Here is an 18,363-nt window from a genome sequence, read left to right on the forward strand (position 1 = left end):
AAACTCCAGTCCTAGCCAGTGTTTCAAAGAATATACTCTTTACCTGTGAGTACAATTATATGCTATGCTTTTATGTGTTACTGCTTCAAATAGTTGTTTTTGTTGTTTCTATATTGCTGATTTTAACGTATTCCCGGCGGGTCTGGAACGTATCCCCGCGATAAATTGGAGTACAGGGTATACACGAATCACCCATTAATCGAGGAAAAGACTGAAAATGACATTTGCATTTATTGTGCGAGGCCCCAAAAAGCCACACTGCCGGTGCCGCTTTGCGAACCTCCCCCGAAGTGCCGCAGTCACCCATCAATTTTCGACCGAAAAAGCCCCTCGTGGCTCGATCTCACCTCCTCAACGGCCGTCATCCCGCAGCGGCCTCGTATCTCTTTACCTGTCATGCCAGAACCAGTCGCATTTGACGGCGCTTAGGCCCACTGGGCGACAAACAGACGAGAGCAAAAGAGTGCGAGAGAGGAAAGTTGCCCGGGGGCTGCTGCAGAGCGACGCAGGCCTTGGTGTCTAATCACATGACAGCACTCATCAAGACAGCAGCTCCAACAAATCAATCTCCCTCTGACAGTTCATTTAGACTGAATTAATTTGGAATTAGGGGCCATTACTGCAATTGGCAGGCGTGGATATTCCCCTAACGCCGGCTGTTATCCTGCTTTGGGGATAAAGAAAAAGGAGCCAGCTTTTCTCTTTCCCCCCCCCCCCCCACCCCCCCAGTCCTGTAGGATCGACTGGATAAGGTGTTTTGTGAGCTGATCACAGGCTGAGAGAGGTTGCCATTGGATTTTCTGCTTAACTAAATCATCCTTGTTCTCAATCAGCAGTCAGTCACCCGCTTTTTATTTTTTTTCCTGTTTCTGCAGTAATGGTGAAACGAAATGGGCCTTTAATGAAGGCGGTTCTTGTATTGATGCTGCGTCAAACTATTGCCAGTAGCCAATTAAAAGTTTGGTGTTCCACTGGAATGGCAAAGAATATAAAGAATGTAGAAACTTGCAATTGTCTTACACGGACATGTTGTGTCACTTTAACCCTTTCGGGGACGGCGGTTACTACAGTGGACAACTTATGATTTCAGGTTACAGGGTGTATGAAAGAGTCAATTATAGCTCCGACTTTTATAAGAAAGCCAACTCAAAAAACGCAAGTTGAAATTGACAACATTTTCAAGTTGTGTCATGTTGACGCATTTCTACCTCCTTATGCTCCTTTTTTTTCTGCACCGCAGCTGATCCGCCCGAGCACACGAACCGGGATCCCTCCTGCTGGGAGGCAGCAGCTTGAACTTTACCCACCCAGAGTTCGTGACCCGCTGCCCCAGAGGTTTGACTGGGACGAGTCAGCTCCATGGAGACGAGGCTTTGAAATAAATAATAAATAATAAATAAACAAGGACGGTGACCCCACAAAACTGAGACATGTTTCGGCACACGATCACAAGACACCAGCAGGATGAGATTTGTCCTACTTTGTGCAATGCTTCATGGCTGACTTAATGGTTTGTTATCGGTGGTGTTTGTAATTTTTTTTATGTGCACAACAACTGATTTTCTGAGTTCCAGATAGAACGTGGGTGGGGGGAAATGTGTCAAAAAATTGCTATGCTAAGACGAAATGCTAATTTATGGCCACCAGGTACATGTGGCACCTGGACAGATGGGTAAACGAATTGAACGCACCTTTTCTAGAAGTTAATGCACTGGGAAAGAAAGATTGCATGAAAATTCTGGCTTTGAAGGCTATTGACAAAAACTCAATGAGAAAAGTTACTTTTCGAAGAAATTAAAATATATGAGGTGCTGAAGGACATTGTAGTTTCTAGAAAAAGTGCGTTCCATTTACTTAAGCAGATGTCCATGTTGTTTATAGGATTGACAATAAATCCACAACATCGTGTTAATATTTTTTTATATTTTGTGGGCTCAAATGTAGATTTTGTGAGCATTTTATAACCCCGTTTTGACCACATACGAGTATTTTGTGTGCACGTCAATAAGCATTTCATTGGCATGTTAAAGCTATTTTGTGGACAAATTAATATTCCATGAGCCCGTTCCACATATTTCGTGGCCACAAAAAATATTTTGTATGCACGTTAAGCCTATTTTGTGGCCATAAATGAGCATTTCATGTGCACGCTATACCCATTTCATGGTCATAAATTCATATCGGTGAGCACGTTTTATGTATTTCATGGCCACAAAGTACGATTCATCTTTTTTCTTTGACTTCACCTACGAAAGACCTGGCACTTTTGTCCGTTTTCAAAATGAAAAGTATCCCGTGAGCACAAAAGTACTATTTACAAAAGAGCATTTGAACTTGAAAACAGGAAGAAAATGTTTTTTTGATTATCATTTTTTTGCCGTGACAGCAATGTTTTAAATAAATACGAACAAAGTTGGGTGATGGCGTTAAGAAAAACTCCCCTGACTGCGATCTTCACATTCAACACAGTCGACAATGAATAGCTCCATCAAATTGAACACATCTATCTGCATGCATGCTAACCTCTCTGCGCTTATAAAATGACTTATCCGTCTTTCTGACTTTCTGTCTCGTAAACGGGCCCAACAAGGTAACACAGAAGTGTACCATGGAGGAGACGCGTCTTTGTACCGCCGCATGAGATGAGAGTAAATATTAACACTTGACACACTGTTGTGGAAATACCTTCGTGGCTTACTTACAGGGGCAGGAGGAGGGATTGGAGGAGAAGAAAGACGAGTGAATGAAGACTTTTAGGTGAGCCCAAAGGTAAACTGCGGGGCAACACGTTCACATATAACCCTGAATACACACACACACGCACACACACATGAAACTCTGCCCCATTAACTCCACACACCTTCATCCCCGTGATGACACGTTCCTTCAACACCTACAAAAAGATCCTTGAGGAAAACAGAGCCAGCAGTAGCTCACTAAAGCAAGCGCTTACTTTCTAACGCTTGACTTATCGCTCGTGATTTCTCCCGATGCCCGCCGAGTAGAAGTTTGGAAGCGCGCACAATGCTTCCATCAACATGACAAACGTGACGTGAGGGATTTCTCTCAGGCTTTGATGCAAGTCGGCAGGCAGTGGCAATGTTTGCATGTTGCATAGAAACTCAATTCAAGTCTGAAACGCAAGACTACAGTTTGCGTGTCACTATTCACCAAGTCACCTACAGTGGTACCTCTTACTTACAAACATCTATTCATAAGAAAATTTCAAGTTACGAAACGCCTCAGCAGGAAAATATTGCCTCTTGTTACGAAAGAAATTTCAAGATACGAAAGGTAAAAAAAAAAAATACAGGATGGGCTGCTCATCGCAGCTTGGAACGGATTAGGGCATTTACATGGAAAACGCGTCTCTACTTACAAAGTTTTCTAGTTAAGAAATCTCTCCCAGAAACAATTAATTTCATAAGTAGTGTATTTATTTAAAGCTTTTTTTTGTGGGGGGGGCAAAAACTCACCTATTTGCAGTTATTGTGCTTTTTCTGTATTGCCCGAAAATGCCATAAGGTGGCGCCAAAGCCTGAGCTCAGTCCAGTGTCAGGAAAGTATGGTGAACTGTTACAGCCTGACTGAGGCAGGAACATTTTTCCATGTGGGGGAGGAACTAACATTAACCTGGGTTGTTAGCAGAAGTTACAAGGAGTTTGATGTTGTTGATATGTTGAGTGGGCATTATCAGGCACATTTTAAAATGAGCTTGAAAAGTGTTTTAGTTTGCTTTATATTTACAGTTTAAGACAAGGGTCACCAACCTTCAGAGTTACTTTTTGGGTACCAGTTCAATTTCTTAAATAAGGCATTTTTAAAAAAATTATTTGGTGGTCAACCTCCTCGTCGTTTGCTTTCCCACTAAAATGTTTTCGCTGAATGAGTGACCGAGAAGGAGATGCGGGATGAAAGAAGGAGGTCCAACGTTACGTATTTGCAGTCTGGGTGTAAGATTTCAGCATGGGGGTGTTAATAGAGTCAACACACTCTGCACAGGTTTAGTGGGAGAAAGATGTATATGAGGAATGTGAGGGTGTCAAATACAAACTCCACAGTTGTCATTTGCCCAGATGAAGCTGGATTCATTGCTTATGAAATGTCTTTTATCGTGCTGCAGGTCATCGTCACCAAAGCCAAGTTTAGTGAAAACCATTAAAAAAAATTAAAAACGACAGACGTGAGGAGTTTGTCAATGATCATCTACACAGAGAAAGGAAAAAAAAATACCAAGGAAAAAGGCTTTTTCTTTTATACACTGTCAATAAATCTAAAATGATTTATCGAATGGGATTATGTTTGGTTTGAAATACGGAAATAATGTAGAGGCGGAAGGTAAAACGTCTTTAGCGTGTTCTGGGCTTTTTGTGGCGTCATCTCGTTGTGACACAAACAAGATTTAGAGATTAGAAGCAACGGAGATGACGCCTAATCGCTGGATTTGTTGAGGGGAATGCCTGAAAATCCTCTGCTTTGCCACTGTGGTTTAAAAATGTGAAAGCCAGCCAGCGTCACGGTGGTTTCACCTTTTGGCAGTGTTGCAAAGTAATCGCAGACACATACTTGGGTAGTGTACTTAAGTAGATTTTTAAGGTATACGTGTTAGTTGAGGTTTTATTTTTTTAAATATTAATTTTACTGCCTACATTTGAAAACCGGTTACATGTACCGGTATTTTCTGCCTTACTTTGACAAACAAGAAGTGGGCTTTTTGGACTTTTTAAAAACTGGGCGAATGACATCTGTAATTGACAGTTAAAAAATAAAATGTTTTTTTCCTAAGCAAATTTTAAAATAAATGAGTTGTATCAGTTGTTCTACTTTTACCAGAGTTTTGGTTTACTAACACGAGTGTCTGTACTTCTACTTGTGTCAGAAAGCACTTGCTTGAAGCTAATTTAGTCATGAAAATTGTGCAGTTATTCATTTAGAATCCAGAGACTTCTAGTTACAAATCACAAATGATAGTGAGGCAAAACATGGACAAGGAAAAGGGGGAGGCGTGCCAGGATGAAGGCATTGGATGGAGGTGGAGGCACTGAAGGAAGCTCATGATTCTCCACGAAAGGAGGCAGCTCTCAGAGAAATTAGCGAAACCTCCCAGGACCTTGTAATACTTACATCATATCAATTAAGCAAGGGGCCGTCGAGAGAGTTGGGCTTAATCTCTCTCCAGAGAAAGAGAAACTGTAAATTAGAGAGCAAAGAAAAGGGAGACGCATCAGGAGGATATTACGAGTAGATCAGTGGTTCTTAACCTTGGTAGGGGTACTGAAGCCAAGCAGTTCAAATGCATATTCACCGAACCCTTCATTAGTGAAAAATAAAAAAAAATGTTTTTACAAAGACATAAAAAAATGCATTTATTAAAACCAGAAAAGTTAATAAAATATTCAAGACATATGTATACGTTCTTTTAATTGGGCACAAAATGAACCTTGCATGACGTACTATCACACGTTTACTACGGGGGAAATTCAATTTCCCGCAGCACTGATTGGACATGCAATGTCATGTGATCATCTGCAGTCAGTGATGGCCAAGCGAACGTATCACAACTAATTGACATGTTGAGTCGGGTGTGTCTTAACCTCCACGGCAGAGGCTGCGTCGAACCCCTGAGACCGATTCACCGAACCCCTGGGATTCAATCGAACCCAGGTTAAGAACCACTGGATGCAACCAGTGTTTCTCAACCGCTGTTGAGCCAAGGCACTCATTTTACATAAGGACGTCATTCAACAAATGTCACAAAAATGATCATACATAAAGGTTTCCCAGGCCAGGCTCATAATTCAAAAAACTTAAGTCAAATCTTCAAATCACCATTCCCCTTTGAAAAGCATGGGGATGTCATTAATCCGTTCCACCACCCACACCTAACCTAATTAGAGCACCCAAAGATTGACCACAGATCGTTTTCAATATGACCATTTTCTACCGCTTATCCGGGATCAGGTCACGGAGGCAGCAGCTTTGCCATGGGTGACCCTGCCAGGGGCCTAAAGCCCCCCGAGACAACTTAGCTCCTAGGATCATTACGACACGTAAACCACTCCACCACGGTATTTAACGGGCTCAAGATTATTTTGTTCATTTTGTTTGTGTTTTTCTTTTGGGGTGTAAACCCCAAATTTATTGGCAGTTTAGCAGCGTTTTTTTTCCAAGGATATGTAGGGGTTAACAGATTTTTTTCCATGCATTTATTATGACTTTCGCAATGTGCACTGTAAATATATGTGAGTCGTGTGATATTATCCGTCTACATGCTGTGCGCAACCACATATATTGTACCTTCTTCCATTTAGCTATTCTGGTTGTCACTATACACCACTGGTATGGTTAGACGAACACAGATACTTGTTTATGATTTGGAGTAAATAAATAAGAATATAATATGAGCCAATTAAGTGAAATTGGATACTTTCCCCACTCGGTAGTGTTTGGGATTGACTTTCCTTTAGGGATGACAACCGCAAATTCTGCTTTCGTAAGATTGATGCTGCGATTTCAAAATACTAAAAATAAACTAACGTGGCATTTGCATTTCCCTGCTACCAATGAAGGGGCTAAAAGTTGCATTCAGGGATTACAAACAACACAAAACCTGCGATAATCCCCACAGCCCGGCCACAGTCGCATGCATGGGAACTGATTTACGCCACGTTCAATTTGGATGCGAGGATGAAGTTTTGCAAGAAGAAAAGGGAGACGAATAATTGACCCTGCTTCTCTCAGGTTTCGGCACTTCTGATGGAAATTAAATCATATGAAGAGAGATCATTGATGAGGTTTGGGGGAATCGTAGGAGTGAGCGTTTAAGCGGGGGTTGGCGGGGAGGGTGAAGAAGTAAAGAGGAACCCCTGTTTCTTTGGTGTGTCTATGCAAAAATGGCTGAAGTGGGTAATTGAGCGGCGAGGTAAGAGGATTAAGATCAGTAATGGGTCAGGAGTGATAGTGAGGAGAGGGGGACGTGCTGGGACAAAAGGGATGAGGAACGAAGAAAGGACCATGGGCAGCAAGAAAAATTAGTGGCTGCTCTGAACGGGCATTTTTAATAGTCATCCTCCCTTCAAGAACCTAAAGACTTGATAGGTGATCACTGAGTATCAGTGCTCCCCAGGTTAGGAGCGCTAGGCTCTACTAGATCCAAAACAAAATTGCACCTTTCACATAAAATAGGAAGCTGATCATTTGTTCACAAATTTTAACCACAAATGTATGTGCCTAGTTTGCTGAGAGACACGATCAACGTGAAATATTTCAATCTGTCATCACAACAACACTGATATGAAAAGTACACATAAAAAAAAAAACACCCACAAGAACCGATGACAGTTCGTTTGAAGAGTTACTAAATGTATAAGATTAAGATATCTTTTATTTGTCCCGCACATAAAAGATATCTTAAAAGTGTATCGTGGCTTAATTAGACAAGTGGCTGGTGGGACAGATGGCGTATCAATACCTTTACCAGGGAGTTGATTCGGTGAAAATGACTATAGTGGTTTGCTGTTCAACATTTTTGTGCCATCAGTGAATGGGAATTTTTGGGGCCACGGAACCTTTTCCACAGTGGGGGGTAATCATAGTCTTTCCTTTTTTTTTTTTTTGCTTCCAGGGTTTTGTATTTGAGGAGTTTCCGTTTAGGAATTCAAATATAGTTTTTGACATATTCTTCAGTACATTGATGTAAAAAAAGAAAAAAAAAAGATCCATGCATATATTTTGTTCTTCAACCCTTTCTGGGACAGCAGTTACTACAGTGGACATCTTATGTTTTCAGGTTCAGGTTACAGGCTGCATGAAAGGGTTAAAATTGCATTTTTGACATATATCTGGTCAGGAAATGTGTGGGGCCAAAATCGCTACCCTCAGTGCGGCTATAATATTTGCCGTTCCTCACTGAGGATAAAGAATGCACTATTCCTATAGTACTGTGGGTATTTTTATATCATCTGTTTACGTGTCGCCTATTTGAGTTCAAATATTGCTAAAGGGGTGATAACACTGAGGATCAGTGCTACTCGTGATGCTATTCGTTAGCCCATCTATGGCATTTCACATTGTGTGTTTGCATTTTTCTAGCTTGAATCTTCTTTTTTGAAGAGTTCTTTACTCTGCCCCACTGCTGAGTTCACTGCCACCATACAACGGCTTGTATCTTGAAAGAGTTTTACGTCATTGATTTGCTATTTAAACCCAGCGGCACTAAAAAAAAAAAAAAACACTAAAAGGTGTTTACAAAAGTTGCAAACTTTTTTTTTTTTGCCTTCTACACAGAAGCCCGCGTGACCCATTTCGGAGCTTAAAAAGGAGCCCGAAGAGGCTGAGCAGAATCATCTGAACGCTTCCTTGACCCACACGTCTCTCTTTTAGCCAATTAGCCACCATCACAGGCTCCGATTCAGCTCTTATTTGCCCGCCAAAGAGGCTCAGCTGCACGACCCTCGGCCGCGCGGAGGCACGCTGCCTTCACAGCCCTCCCATCCCCAAGTCTTAATTCAGACACTTTGAAGTATCGCGGTCCGAGGTGAGGAGCCACTCAATCAATTACGAATAAAATAATCTCCTTATGATATTTCAAGGTTTTCTCCAAGTGGGAGGAGAGAGAGGAGATCACCAGCGCCAAATCAGTCTCTCAACTGCGTCTAATGTGACAGGGGGAGAATCAGCGGAGAGGACGGCAGGAAATTAAATAAGTGGGGAGAAAAAAAAAAGATTACGTTTAAGTGTGTCACCTCCGAACACTGCAGGGAAAATCGCAAACCTGATCCATAAGCAGGTGGCGGTGGTGCGGAGGAGCGAGGACGGATTATTGCAAGCCGAGTTGAAAGAGGACAAACGGTTGCTTTAAAAAAAAAAAACCTTTTTGCGCACCACTGACGGCAAGCATGCTCACAATACTGCATATATTCTAAATAAACCCCACCAAAAAAAACAAACAAACAAAAAAAAAGGTAGAAAATCTGACAATTCATTAAGGACACCTTCAACGGCATCAGCGATTCTGCTGATGCTCTCGCACTGTCAGCTAATGAGATGTGATATATTTTGACACCTTCTTTAGCATCAGGGGAGAAAAACTAGAAAAGAGTTTTGAGTCAGCTCATGTTTAGGATCGATGCTTCCTGCTGTGTTTTGTTGACCACATTCATATATAGAGACTTCATTACTGATTAATCATAATAATCATTTTTAAAAAGCAGGACACTTGTAAGGGACTCGGAACTTTTGAACATTAGTATATACTACATACATCAGTGCCCTCCCCATAAATATATAAAATTTAACAAAAATAAAACTAAAAAACTTGTGACTGTGTTGTAGATCATCAGACTCGTTTTTTGTTCCATCATCATAGTATTTATATTTTTTACTATAGACTTGACTTTTTGTTAATTCAACATAGAAGTTTTTCTTTGTATCGTGGGAGATAAAGTCAAAGGTCAAATATTCTAACCTTTGAGAGTCGTTCAGAAAAAAAAAACTATCAGAGCTGTAGCGAAGCGCCGCAGGTAATAAAAATCGAACATAAAACCAGAAAAAATAAATCATAATAATAAATAAAGTATTCTTTTTGGAATCTCTGGATGGAATCACTTTTCTTTTTTGGGGGTGACTGGCTGATGTGAAAGCATGCTGACTTCATTGAACTTTTAGATGAAGTCAGATCATGCAGTGACAGTCAAGCAAATAAAAAAAAAACAACAACAAAAAAGCACGTTTTGACAGCATCATCCACGCAATGCAATACAAATGCCACATCGTCACTCTCTCCCCACCTCGACTGTCGCTCGGCCATGGCGCCTGCGGCCGTTCCGACTTTTTTTTTCCCCCCCTTCCACGTCTGAGTGTTGTTTGTGCTGCTACAAGCTCAGCCATCAGCACTCATTGATCGCTCGCCTTCATCCTCGCCATCCCCTCCCCGTCTACCTGACGACCACCGCTAATTCCACCCTTCTTCGTCAAAGATTGAGCGGGTCTGAGCAAAAAAAAAAAAAAAAAAAATCAATAATGGAACCAAGTGGGGCGGGGTCAAGGGTCAATGAGGTTCTTGAAAAGTGTGTCTGGGGAAGGAAGCGACGAGAGGGCTTGTCCGTGCGTGCGCGTGTGTGTGTGTCTGCAGCATAAGGAGTGGTCAACAGAAACAGTGTGACCAAAGGCCTCGCGGGTGTATGTGTCAAGCTTGTCACGGTTCAAATTTATGACCATTGATCCATGTGTGCGCACGTGTGTGTGTATGTGTCGCATGATAACGAGTGTGTGTGGTGGTTTGGATCATGGTGGAATCTGACAGGGGTGAGGAGTCATCATATAAAGCCCATGATGGCCAAACGAGCAAGGGAAGCAAAGGAATGAGCCCCTTAGGATTTCAAATTGGGCTCCTCGGTTCAAAACTTTGTGATGACCGATCCCTGTTCAATTTTTTGCCCTATAAAAAAATGAGACCAAGATAGATTCTATCTTGGTCTAATAACCAAGATATAGAAGACTAATAACATCTCGCAACAGGGTTTCATTTTGCGCAACTTGGCAATCTTCTGTCGTCAAACTGCAGGTCAATAACATTGTCCCAGTGTTGTCTGGTTCGTTTTTTTTTTTTGGTGAATATGCTTCTATGTTTTTTTTTAACTCACATTTAATTTGGGGGTAATCTTAAATTCAGCCAACCGCACTGAACCAACAGCTCATCCGTCATAGTGTCAGTTAGAATTTAGCTTAGCGATCCCCTGCTGCTTGTCAGTTTGCTTGCTCATGCCCCTACTGTTAAAATCTACGTCAGTAATCATTCACTGAAATCTTCCCCAAAACACTAAATCATTAGAGCTTGGGCGTGTGCATCAAAATCACCCATTTAATTGCCAACGTTCTTTTGGCAATACGTTACTATCCATATTGTACACACGCACAAAAAAAACTTTAGTATTTGTTTCTCAGAGCAGACAAGAGCATTACCTAATATGTGAAATCCACTGGTGTCCACAGACACTGTACATCCGTAACACAAATTAATATGCGCATGCGCAAACACACAAACACACACAAGCACGCCAAGTTGGGAATGGAAGATGAAAACTCGAAAAAATCCATTTGCAATTTAAATGGAAATGTAATGAGCCAGCGTGGCAGAGAATTAGTCTGCTGATCAATTGATCAAGTCAAGGACAAATAGGTAAACAAACATATCTATTAGCCTCCTGCTCCACCCGCTCCCCTGCTGTCACAAAGTACCGGAGGATCACCATGGTGTGTGTGTGTCTGTGTGGCGGTCTCTCACCAGGAGACCCCTTGAACAAACACATGCTAAAAGTGCTCACTCCAAGCCCGTATACACAAATGTAATCACACACACACACACACACACGCAGTAGCATCGAGCCCAGTGTGAGTGCCCTGCCCAGCTCGTTACACAGACAGTTGGGCCCAGCAAGATTCCTTTCAGAGGCGACAGATAGAACAGACGAGCGGGCACATAAGGGGCCTGGGGGGACTCCGGTCAGGACTAGAAAAGCGGGGTGACATCGGACCTGCTGCCGGGCCTCAGCCCAGTGCGTCAGTTGAAAAGCACACTTTCAGACATCACGTGGCATCAGTAAAACCGAATACAGTGGTGCATTGGCTTGCAAATTCAATCCGCATCCGTGACGATTGTCGTGACCGAGAGCAGTTTCAAACCATCAATCACCCCACCGTCTCAAAATACTCAAATCTATAAACATTTGTGGCCGCTTGAGTTCAATTCCTGTTCAATTTAGGGGACTTCAAATTCACTTCCTCTTACTCTGCTATATTTTTATATATACTTATATCGTGTAATTATATACAGTATACTATATACATATATATATAAAAATATATATACATATATAAAAAAAATAATGAATATATATATATATATATATATATATATATATTCATTAATTCATCTTCCAAGCCACTTGATCCTCACTAGGGTCACGAGGGGTGCTGGAGCCTATCCCAGCTGTCTTCGGGCAGTAGGCGGGGGACACCCTGAATCGGTTGCCAGCCAATCGCAGGGCACACACAAACGAACAACCATTCGCACTCACACTCAAAACGAGGGACAATTTAGAGCGTCCAATCAGCGTGCCACGCATGTTTTTGGAATGTGGGAGGAAACCGGAGCACCCGGAGAAAACCCACGCAGGCCCGGGGAGAAATGCAAACTCCACACAGGGAGGCCGGAGCTGAAATCGAACCTCTGCATTGTGAAGCCGACGTGCTAACCACTGGACTACCGGGCCACCCTATATATATATATATATACTCTGCTATATTTTTACACTTTCCATTCCTCTACTCCAGTCCTGTCATCTCGCAAAAATCTGATTGCATTTGACAAAACGGAAATATGTGACAATAAACACAGATGGGAAAGATCAATATATTTCAGTCATCAATTTGTGGCGATTGCAGCGCAAGCATACACGACTGGTGACCGCTTGAATAAGAGCCATTGTTCAAATCAAATGTCAGAAAGACTCTGCCAAGGACAACATTACATCGCTTCATTCATTCCAACACTTTCCGTTCTTGAGATGATAACATCAGGACACGAGACGAGGTTGACAGCTTCAGCAATTCTTTCTGAGGTGATTTCATGCTGGCTGCATGTTCAACGAACAGAGAAAACTGCCTCCACCTCCACTTTGGAAGCAGGACAGGATATTACCCTGAGCTTTTGAGGGCAAGGACATAGGCAAAGGCATTTGAGAAGCAATTATATCTTCTTGTACACCATCAGTGACAGTTTGGAGTGCTCTATTCTGATATCTTTTGATACCAAGTCTGACGTGAATCAAAATCTTTTCCGGTGTGTGACTTTGTTAGATTCTCTAATACACTAATTGCCAGCTGATCGCAGTGTGTGTGTGTGTGTGTGTTTGTTATATATATACACATTTATACATACCGTATTTTCCGCACTATAAGGCGTTTCGGAGTATAAGGCGCACCTTCATTGAATGGCCCATTTTAAAAGCAGTTTCATATATAAGGTGCACATATTATAAGGCATAAAGAATAGAAGCTACAATAGTGCCTGCGGTTGCATTATGCATCCACTAGATGGAGCTACACTAAAGGGAATACAATACAATACAATGCTGCTTTATTTATATTGAGGTTTCACAACCACTGCAGCTGTAACAAAGCGCTTCACAGGATATTTGGAGCACTACATTAGAATATTGATCCATATATAAGGCACCTCGGATTATAAGGCTATTGAGAAAATTGAATGTTTATATATATATTAGATATACTGTAGATATATGAAAAGTATATTTAAGTACGGTAACCACATCAAACGCCTTTGGGATGAAACTCAACGCCGTGAGTCAGTTCCCGTAGACATACAGTACACATACAGTACACCAATATTCTGGTCCGTATAAATGAGTGATTGTCTCAGTGCAGACCCGCATATGGACAAAACGAAATGAAAGCCTACTGATGAGGAAACAGCAGGTTAATACAGGATCAAGAAACCGGGCGCGGGTGGGAGGGGTTGACACAGACAAAAAGAACAAGCTTTTTAAAGAGGGCCATTTGTAAAACAAGGAGTTTGAGCCAGATTATAGGGCAACAATGACACAATCCCTTATGTTCATTCCTGTAATGCGCTGTGAAGAAGAGGATTTGTACTTTATTGTGAAGGAATGCATCGCGGCTCTCTTCTTCACCGTCTGCCTGCCTATTTAGGAAATATCCCCCCCCCACCACCACCACCCCCCATCCCCCCTCCTGAGGCCAGGTGTAATCCCTGCACGGCAGAACCCGACGCCTTCAGCCAAGTCCTGATCAGCCTTATAATGGTTCAAGTATTTCTAGTGATACCACCGGAGGGGAAATTCCCCTCAATCCAGTTTAAAGCTTTCTGTGACTCCGCAGAGAAGAGACTGTTGCTGCTTTTGGGTCGACTGCATCGTGGATTTCTTCCCCCGGTCCTCGGTGGGTTCTATTGGATTGCCTGAATTGCCTCTAACGACTTCATTGCCACAACTAACTATTCGCTTCATTAGCGCTCTTAGCTCTATTAGGAATCAACAGAGCCAAGGAGGAGATGATAATTGGCAAGAGTTAATGATGGCAAATGTCTAAAATTAAATGCTTTTGACAGTTTAGATGGATTTTCGGGGCCGGAATGGCTGGTTTGAAATGGCAGTAAAAAGTGAAGAGGCAGAGCAAGTAATTAGAGCAAGTTTTTTTTTTTGGGGGGGGGGGGGCGTCCACAGAGCTCTCTCTTAAACCTTTGTAAACCCTCAACTTTCAGAAACTCATCTCCATTTTATGGCCTAACCGTCTGCAAAGTGCAGCAGATACAGTGGGATTGTCACTAAAGTCAGACAGACGTTTGAGAGGAAGTGAAGGGATTTTAAAAGATATTTTCTCCGGCACGCCGTAAAGATCCCCTTAATTGAGGGAAAAGAATGGAGGGCCACACCTGAGTCGAACGGCATTAGGAAGATTAGCTGAAGAATGTGGAGATTATCTTTGAGTGAGTCTAACACCTATTTTAAACATTGGAATCAAGAGGGGAAAAGAGTCAGTCGCTCTAGAAACAACAGGGAAAGAAGCTTGCGATTTGCCAATGACAGTTTCAATGCAAAAAAATATAGTAATATATAAATATAGTAATTTTGGGGTTTTTTTGGAATCCAGTTTTACCGATTAGCAGAAAATTTGGTAGCTATGTTCATGTTCTAATTGACAAAAAAAAAAAAGCCAAGCCTCATGAAGTCTGCCATGAGGCAACCATTCCAAGGACATTTTGGTCAAAATGTGTTTAGTCATCGCCACGAGCATTTTGGAAAAATTCTACCCCGGAATCCTGTTTCGACTGACAGAATGAAATTTGGTCGACATGTCCACCATAAGAAGACTCACAAAAACGTCTTAAGAACCCATGCCCAGAAAGATGCAGGAAGTCTGCCATGAAGCGAGCATTTCAAGGACAATATGGTAAAAAATATATCTGTATGTTTGGTAGCATCCGATGGAATTTTGGGGGGTTGGAGGAAAATCCAGCCCTGACAGCCACTTGGCAACATTAAATTTGGTCGCTGTGTCTCTCATGAGTAGACATGCCAAAAGTCTCAAAAATACATTCCCAAATGACACTGGCATTCGGTCAAAAAAAGTCTCCAAAACTCAACCAAAAAAAAGACACTGCGAGTTTTCCACTTTGTTTTTCAGCACTCACTTCAGGGACAGTTTTGGTCAAAAGTTACTGCTTTAAACCCCGAAACCAGTTTCACTTCGAAACGTGATATTTGGTTAGCATGTCTATCCTGAGTGAACACCAAAATATCCACATGTCTGAAAGGACTCGTGAAGACAGCCATTTTGTTTTCGATTGGCCATTTCTATTCACATACCCTCAAAACTACAAATTTCAGTCATCTGAAGTTTGTCATTTTGCTTCGAAGCAGGCATTTTAGTGTCACGTTTAGCCATTTCCAGATGTCCCTCAAACACAAACTTGCCTGAGAGATTTTGTCTGACACCAAATTTGTCAACATTTCCCAAAATTAAGGTTGGGACCCAATTGGTGCAATAATAAAAATGTTTATGGGGTCCTCTGAGTTGTAATTGTCAAGTTGGCAAGTTAGGATATTATATATTTTGTTCTTTTTTTTTTAGGATGAATTTAATATTGTTTTCATTTTTTTTTTTGGTTCATGTATTTCGTCAGTGTAGCGGTTGTTCTCATGTATTGATTGCGATTACTAACATGATTCATTGCAGTATGTTACGGTCCCGTGTAGAAGTCGGGTCTCTGTTTCATCGCAAATGTTTCATGAAGTCGTAAGAGCGGAAAATACGATCGCTTGAACTCCCTTCATGAGAAACAAAACGCATCCCACATACGCTGGCCTTATTTTTGCTCTCTCTGAAACTTCAAGCCTCCCTGTATGATCTCACCTTTCTCTTCCATCAAACCCTTTCTTTCAACGCATCTTCAGTTTTTTTTTTCTCAGCACATAGGTGGATTAAGGCAGAGGGGGCTTTTGTTTAGATAAAGCGAAGGATTAGGGAGAGATTTGCCCCCATAAAGTTGTGGGCTTGATGGGCCTTTTATCCCTGCATGTCCCGAAAGCTGTGTTGCCTCTGGATTAGGACTATACAATGGGGCTCCTTGTGCAGTGGGATGCGGGCCAGGGAGAGAGAGAGCGAGAGAGAGAAGAGCGAAGACAAGAAAAAGAAAGGCGACGGAGGAATTGAGACAAGGGAGAGGAGAAGGATGGATGGATTGAGAGAGAGGAGGGGGCATGTGGGGGGAATTCTGCAACCATTAGAGGAAAGTGACGGGTTAAAAACTTTGAGATGAGGGATTTGTTCAGAGAGGTTCTGAAATCTGGTTACAATAAAAGGGGATATTAGGAGGATTCAGCTGACAATAACACCTCACACCCTCTTTAAATCAATTTCTCACATGCGTGTTTAGAAAAGGACGAAAAGGAAAAAGGAGGTTTCGAAATATGAAGGTGTGCTAAAAATGCGGCCGTGAGGCAGCTCAAGGCAAATTGCTTTGTTATTAAGGGAAGAGGGGGGGAAAAAAAAGGTCCCCCTGCAAGTCGTCGATTTTAAACCACACATCAAAATGATTAATTGCCGTGCGATGAACAGATGCTGAAATACCCTTGAATGGTGCCGCGGAGGCTGAGTTTTGCAGGATTGCGCACCTAATGTATTCATGAAGTTGCAGAAACATCATTAAGACTATTAATTAGCTATTAGGGAGCATCATTCACCAAATAGCAGTTCAGCGTGTGGAGATTTTCCTGCACAAAATAAAACCACATGTCCAAAAAGTAAGCAGCAGAAATGGACATTTTGATATAAATGTACGTTTGGGATAGCATACCTGAGAATTTTGGAAAAATTCAGCCCCGTAAGTTAGTTTTACCTCGCAACGTGAAATTTGGTGTTCAAGTCTACCATGAGTAGCCGCACAAAAAAGTCTCAAGAAGCGGTGCTCAAAAAGATGTGGAGGGCCTGTCATTTTGTTTTTAGGCAGCCATGTTAAGGACATTTGGCAAATAATGCATGTTTGGTAGCATCCGATATGGGGAAATTCAGCCCCGAAAACCAACTCTATTGTGCAAGATAAAACGTTGTAGTCATGTCAATAGTGAGTAGACACACCAAAAAGTCTCACGAAGCCATGTTTAGAAGTCTCCCATTTTGATTTATGGCAGCCATTTTAGAGACATTTGGTTAAAAAAAAAATAATAAATTGGAAGCATCCCTGACAATTTTCAGCAAAATCCAGTCCCGGAAGCCGGTTTGATTTAGCTGGATGAAATTTGGTCGTCATGTCTACATCATGAGTAGCTGTGCAAAAAAAATATATATATATATATAAAAAAGCCCAAAAAAGACAAAGGAAGTTTGACATTTTTTTCTGAGAAGCAAACATTTTAGGGACACTTTTGAAGAAACTTTCCTTTTTGGTAGCCTGGAAGGCTGGTTTCATTTCCCAACATGAAAATTGATAGACACGTCTGTCATAAAGTACAACAATGTGTCAAGAACATTGACCAGCAAGACACAGAAACTCTGCTGGTTTGTTTTGAAGCAGTCATAAATAATTGTACCCCTGCAAGATACAAAACCACAGAGAGAAAATGCTTGGGGGGGGGGGGGGGGGGTCAATTTTAAATGAGTTTTTAATCAGCTGATGGGGGGGGGGTCACTGTCTCGCCACCTTGTATTGAGCAGTGCACCACCACAGGCTACAGGGGTAAGGGGAGCTGTTTTGGGGGACGTTTAAGCCCCTCAGACGCGCTGGACAGCTACCGTCGCTCTCTAAGGAGCTTTGGGTGGAGAGGCGCTCAGAAGAAACTCTTTCTCGCTTTAATTGCTTTAGAGACGCTCCCCACAAAGAGACAGTGGCCAGATTTACCTCCCGTTTAAGTTCTTATTTCCATTGGTTCACAAGTTAATCCTCTTTCTCGCGCGCAGCGAGAGAGAGAGAGAGAGAGAGAGAGAGAGAGAGAGAGAGAGAGAGAGAGAGAGAAACTGCAGAGGTGCACGAAACTTTAAGGGAACCGATCATAATAACAACAAAAACAATAATAATAATGAAAAAATATAAATTACAGCTAATTCAAAATTTTACTCAAATAATCCCAAAAAACGTTTAAATTAAAATATATTATATATATAGTGATACATTAAATATTATATATATATATGAAATTTCTTTAAAAAACGATTTTTAAATCGTTGTCTATACTATCCCAACCTGTTGATATTTGTGTCCAACACGGTCACAGATCAAAACTGTCCCAACCAAACCCTCTCCGAGAGAATCTCCCTGCAACCAAA

The 18,363-nt window shown here is 41.7% G+C and overlaps 1 protein-coding gene across 1 annotated transcript in view; it reads right to left on the bottom strand.

The window, feature by feature from the left end:
* pif1 (PIF1 5'-to-3' DNA helicase homolog (S. cerevisiae)) overlaps window positions 1-18,363 on the bottom strand; it is an 89,380-nt gene that overhangs the window by 24,751 nt on the left and 46,266 nt on the right. The gene's annotated exons all lie outside the window — the stretch shown is intronic.

This window comes from Hippocampus zosterae, chromosome 15, assembly GCF_025434085.1.
Source record: "Hippocampus zosterae strain Florida chromosome 15, ASM2543408v3, whole genome shotgun sequence".
Taxonomy (NCBI): Eukaryota; Metazoa; Chordata; class Actinopteri; order Syngnathiformes; family Syngnathidae; genus Hippocampus; species Hippocampus zosterae.